We start from the raw sequence: 6000 nt of genomic DNA on the forward strand, positions 1-6000 counted from the left end.
AACAAGTACAAGCATAACACCGAACTGAAAAATATGTGTTGCAATAGTAAACCAATTCTTAATTCAATAATGTATTTGGGCGACGATACGAAACAAAACAGTACAACACAGCTTCTAATGCTTCAATTTATTATTTTTTGTGGTTTGCTTATGAATTTTAGAGGCGATACTCAAAACATATGAACCAAAGTATTATTACCAACGTCCGTCGTTGTTTAAATTTTGGAAATGTTGGGCATTGATAACAAAACGAAATTAATTAAATTTTCTCTTTTTATTAAATAAGCATTCAATAAAAGAAACGAATTGTAAAATGTAAGTTCATTCTCCTAAAACAAAGACATAAACTTAAACATTTTCAATAACACAATATGTATGTATATCACAATCAAATGTAATATATTTTATAATAAAGACCAGGGATATATAGGTATACCGTATGTACACAACTTATATGATTAACGTGACATGAATCTTCTTAATCATGCTTTGTTTGTTTTGTTATACTGACGATGTACAACGTGCAAGTCATAATAAAACACATATTCTGTTCTGTTTAAAGCATACGACATTCAGAACATGTACAAATATCTCTGCACTTGTTACAGCTGATAACAGAAACAGAACAATACGTTATTTATCCTATGTATATATAGATACAACATGGTATGTTGTCGGGCCAGTTAGCTCAGTTGTTAGAGCGCTTGACCGCAGGTTTCATTCTCAGCCCTGCTAGATAATGTACTTGTGTGGGGATTGGTCACAAAATCCCATAACTCTGGATCAGCAGACGAATAAATGCTTAAATCTCACGGCGGAATCCGGAGATAGCCGATGTTTCACTATTGAAATACCCATCTGCGGCCATTTTCGCTTACTTCAGATTCAAGTGGTGTATTTGTCAGTTACTGACTTGAGTATGTAAGCTTAATACTGGCCAACGAGCTGACCGCTGAAAAGTGTGAGTTGGTTGACTGACCGGCGTTATTTACTGAAATACTGTTGAAAACTGCAACATACACAATCAACAAAACACATCATGTTTTCTAAGGTGAAAACACTACACAGCGATTTAAACACTAAACAACAAAGTCAAAAACAGAGTTAGCATTCCTGGGAATGAAACTGTGAATATGTTCTTAAATAGCAAGAAAAGTTTAGCAAACAGTTGAAATGGTCAAGAGGTTATGTCTAAAAAAGCGTTATACCTGATACTACTGTTCAAATACCAGCCACAAAAAAGTATTTCATCTAAGTGTTTTACAGTTCCATAATTAAGAAAAGTATAGATAAAAATGTTTGCACCAGGAAATCATGTGTGCCACGGGAGTCATTCACACGTGTCTATATACAACAGAGTATTATTTAAAATGTTAAAACAGTATTGACTCTTTATTTGAAATAAATCATACAGATGTGTACGAGATTTGTTCATGTATTGATTGTGTGCATTATGATCAATGTTTACACAGAGATAATTTCTAGCCGCAATACATGATTTTGTGTGTGTGTATGTATCGGACAATCAACCAGTAATCTTGACTAGGAATTTACAATGTGTTACTGTTCTAAATAGTATTGCTTTAGAGTAAATATATTATATATAAAACAACACAACAATCTTTCACACATTTAAACACGCTTATCAAAGACAGAAAACATAGTTAAATATAATCATGACATGGAACCGGGACCCTGAGGAGAAATAGCTTACGCACGTAAGCATAACCACTCTGTTTTTAAGATTTACATCGTACTTAACACGCAATATATAACGTTATTTATAAATGATTGATGAAACAGTTCAAAATGCTATACCATCATCCTATTTTGATAAATGGTCAAGTATAAACGAACTGATGTATTTTAAATGTTGTGTAAGCCGAAGTATTATTTTGTCTTTTCAACAATATCAATGCTTTTAAAATTGTCTTTTAGCCAAACGATAAACCAGTCCCTCTAAAAGAATAATGTCAGTTGTTTTCCGCTTCAAGCTCCGCTCGAATCCTTATGAATAATTTGTTCTGTCATGGATAAACTTAGACTAGTACCAACGTTGCGGCAGCGAAGCCTTTATCGGTCCATAACATGCAATCGCAGCCAATACCACATGATTCTTACCAGGTATGGATCGGTTTTAGACTGTACTATGTTCCAGATATGTCATCTGGAAACGATAACATATGTTAAGCTAACAAAACATTTAAAAGCGGATGTTGATGCTAGTGTCTGGTTTTCTGTGCATTTTAGTGGCAGCAGCGCTTACCAACTAAATAAACTATAACTCTTCATCTTAACCACAAAACGTAAGAACATTTACCAAAGTATACTTCTCCAAATAAGTTAATTTTATAAATGGACCGTGAAAGGGGGTTTAATGCATGTGCGTTAAATGTTGTCCCAGATTAGCCTGTGCATTTTGCACAGGCTAATCATGGACCACACTTTTTGCATGTATGATATTTTTCGTTTACAAAATTCTCTTCTTAGCAAATATCCAGTTAAAGCAGAAAGTGTCGTCCCTGATAAGCCTATGCGTTTCTGACTAAATATTGTATGCTCGTTTAAGAAATTAGTATTTTATCTTTCAGATGTAAATATCAGCACATGGATGCAAGTTGATATCGATTAAATGCAATGACCGGCAATATCGGTGCTCGTTTGTGTTAAACTTAATAAATAAGTTATAGACTTATGTAAAAAAACGAACCCAAAACAAAATATACTGTCACCTCATTGATTTTGGCAAAATGTGGTAAAAACGACAACGGACATTAATAAAATTAGTAAAGTATCGAAAATAATTTTACAACACTCCAACAAGTTGTTTTTTATTCACAGTAGAAAACAATCATACTCAAAACAAATCGTTTTTAAAAGAAACCGCATATTCAAAATTTATGGAAATGCCCTTTCAACAGCGATGTGTTGGTAATGAAATCCAAATCTATTAATAAATTCAACGTTGCATTACTTATTTTCTAGTTTATGTCTTACCGAACAAAAAATACAAAAGCAACAGTATTCTGAAACGTTGCTATAAAAAGTGTTTTTTCCTCTTTCGGCGTAACCGGAGGGAAAAACCGTCCTGTGTGTTTGGCAGGAATTATTGGTGTACACTGCACGTGTAAATGTGTCCATGTGTCCGTCTGAATCTGAATCATTACAAGTTATTTTATTTATATCAAACAGGGTATGTAAATAGAGAAAAAGGTTCCGGTTGCTCAAGATACGGCACACTTTGAAACTTAAATATTGATCCTTCGATAGCCAACAATTACCAAGCTATGTAGATTAAACTGTGTATGTGAATAATGAGTACAGTCCTCACAGCGGTTGATGTAGACGGCGTAAGAACAGGATCGCCGTAGGTTTAATTAATCTAGTTTAAGTTCTTTTACTTATGGCAAGATGCAGATTTAAGCCTGAATTTCTGATGTGAAAATATATAATAAACACAATTAGTCTGACGATACACCAAAAAAAAAACACGTTGGTATGTGTTCACGTATTTATACGTTTTCACTTATTTGAACAACCACAATATTTGTCGGAAATAACACAAATATTCGTTATGTAGATCTTTCCAAATATTGAGTTTCATCATTCTAGCTTAATGACTTTTGAAGACGGCTAGGTATGAAGATTTACGTTTTGCAGTCCGCACAGGATTATCAGTGACAACACTTAGCTTAGACTAGATTTTGGTTTACAGAAAACTCTTCATTTAAACGAAACCTCCATGAAAGCGGGAAGTGTCGTCGTCGCTGATAAGTCTGTGCGGACTTCATATGCTAATCTGGAACGACACTTAAAGCCACACACCTTGCCTCTGACTTTGCAATGAAATACATGTTAATCAATACATATAGATTCAATTTAAAAGTGTGTAAAATTATCATTTAATCTATAGCCTCGTTAGCAAGTTATTTATTATTTTTCAAACGGCACCGCTTTTAAAACCGAAAGTAGCATTTATAGACGTATACGTCCATTCATTTCGACAAACGCGATTATTTTTAAGTTTTAAAGCGCAAAAAGACGGATTGCTATCTTGTTACCACCAGCTATATTCTTATTGGCATATATACAATATGTTTCTTATTAATACTTAAATGTACAATGCAAATAAGGTGTGTGGCTTCAACACATAGGCATCAAGCCCGGGTTTCTCAGAGCGCGGCTAATATTCAGTTCGAGCATGGCCTATTGGAATATTAATTATTGCATAAACTCTATAATGCCCTCTGGCGGGTTGCAGAAACTTGGCAAAAGGAGGGCTTGAAGCCCTGTTATGTGTTTGTCATATCCATAAACTGGTCCACGCGCACTTACTTCCCATTTTTCATTGGATTCAATGAAGTTATTATGAACTTTGTTAATATTTCAAGCCTTCGACGACTTTCCAAGCATAAATGGGAAACTGAATAAGCACCAGTTTCCTCATGCATGCAGGGATAAAGGCAATTAATATTTCAATCCACATTTCAAATTATACCATATGCACTTTCTTGACAACAGCTTTATTTTATTGGCAACGTCAATGAAGTTAAGGTTATTTACTTAACATTTATAAAAGGCTATGTTGTAAATGTAAGTTTATGTACCTTCAACGTTTCTGCTGTATGCTTGAAATACTTCAGTGACTATATATTGGCAGTATTTTTTCAAAGAAAATTTAGTTGGAACGAAATAAGATAGACCTGTACCGGGTGTAGACATCTAGTTGTACGAAAGAAACATCTATGAAAACAATGACTTATTCTGACAATATATTTACCCGTCACGACCAGTAAATTCCAAAATAATTCATCATTTCTGACTTTGCGCAGCATCATTTCAAATTTACATTAATCCACTGTTTAAACACATTTTAAATCCAAAACTTCTTATCCGAAGGTAAAGCCTCGTCATTTCTTTTTTTTTTTTTTTTTTTTTTTTTTTTTTTTTTTTTTAATAAGAAAACTTTATTTACCTCGTCAATAGGTATGTGTAGGTCGAGGCCATCCTACTCCATACCTTACAAAAGCCTCGTCATTTCTGATGATGACCGAGTGAGGCATATGTAAAACACAACCTTGAACCGTATGACGTCATATGAAATAATCGAATTATTTTGTCGATTTAGAATGAACAAAACATATTGTTTTCAATGTTATTTTAATTTATTTTGGTATGTGTGATTTGTTTATGCTAATCTAATGACCGTCGAAATGATGATGATGACTGATGAAAACTTTTACGTTTACCTTACGACACTATTACGACCAGTTTGCGCCTGAATAATAACTGAAAATCCATGAAAAAATCGAAAACTCTTTCCAACTATCATGAGTCTAGTATGATAGCTAGGTAGAAGCGCAGGTACATAATACGAGTCCTTACATAATGATGCCTCAGACGCGGCAGGTCCTAATATATTTGAAAAACACACACAAACACACAAATGCATACGTGTCCTTTACTGGTGCGTGTACTTTGAGCGACATGAGTAGAACAAAATAAACAATTAAACAATCACACACATTTCCCAAACATGCCCATCTGGTTACACAAGTCATTATAAGGTCTACTACTACTAGTTTGCGTAGACATTTATGGAACATGGTACCCAATCGCGCATTCTTTGTTGAAATAGCTTACTGTATTGATTTGCAATTCTAGCAGATGATCTACATTTGTCACATTTGCTGCGGGAAAAAATCCCTGGATAAATACTTAAATTGAAATAATAAAGTTACCTCCCCTGATAGATAATTGTGTATCGCATCATTGGGATGTTACAGTCTTTCCCACAATTTACAATTATATGTGCGTCTCTCTTTAGCAAGTTCTCATCGTTTGCCATGCTCACTTTACTGGTTTATATTTAGCTGAAGCCAACGACAAAAGGAGTGCTTTCCCAAGTTATATCCAGCATCCAATATATATATTTATATATAGACATTCATTGATGCTGCTGTAAATGTAATAGAATAATTTCTGACGTTGATTATTGGA

This window comes from Dreissena polymorpha, chromosome 10 (assembly GCF_020536995.1).
Source record: "Dreissena polymorpha isolate Duluth1 chromosome 10, UMN_Dpol_1.0, whole genome shotgun sequence".
NCBI lineage: Eukaryota > Metazoa > Mollusca > Bivalvia > Myida > Dreissenidae > Dreissena > Dreissena polymorpha.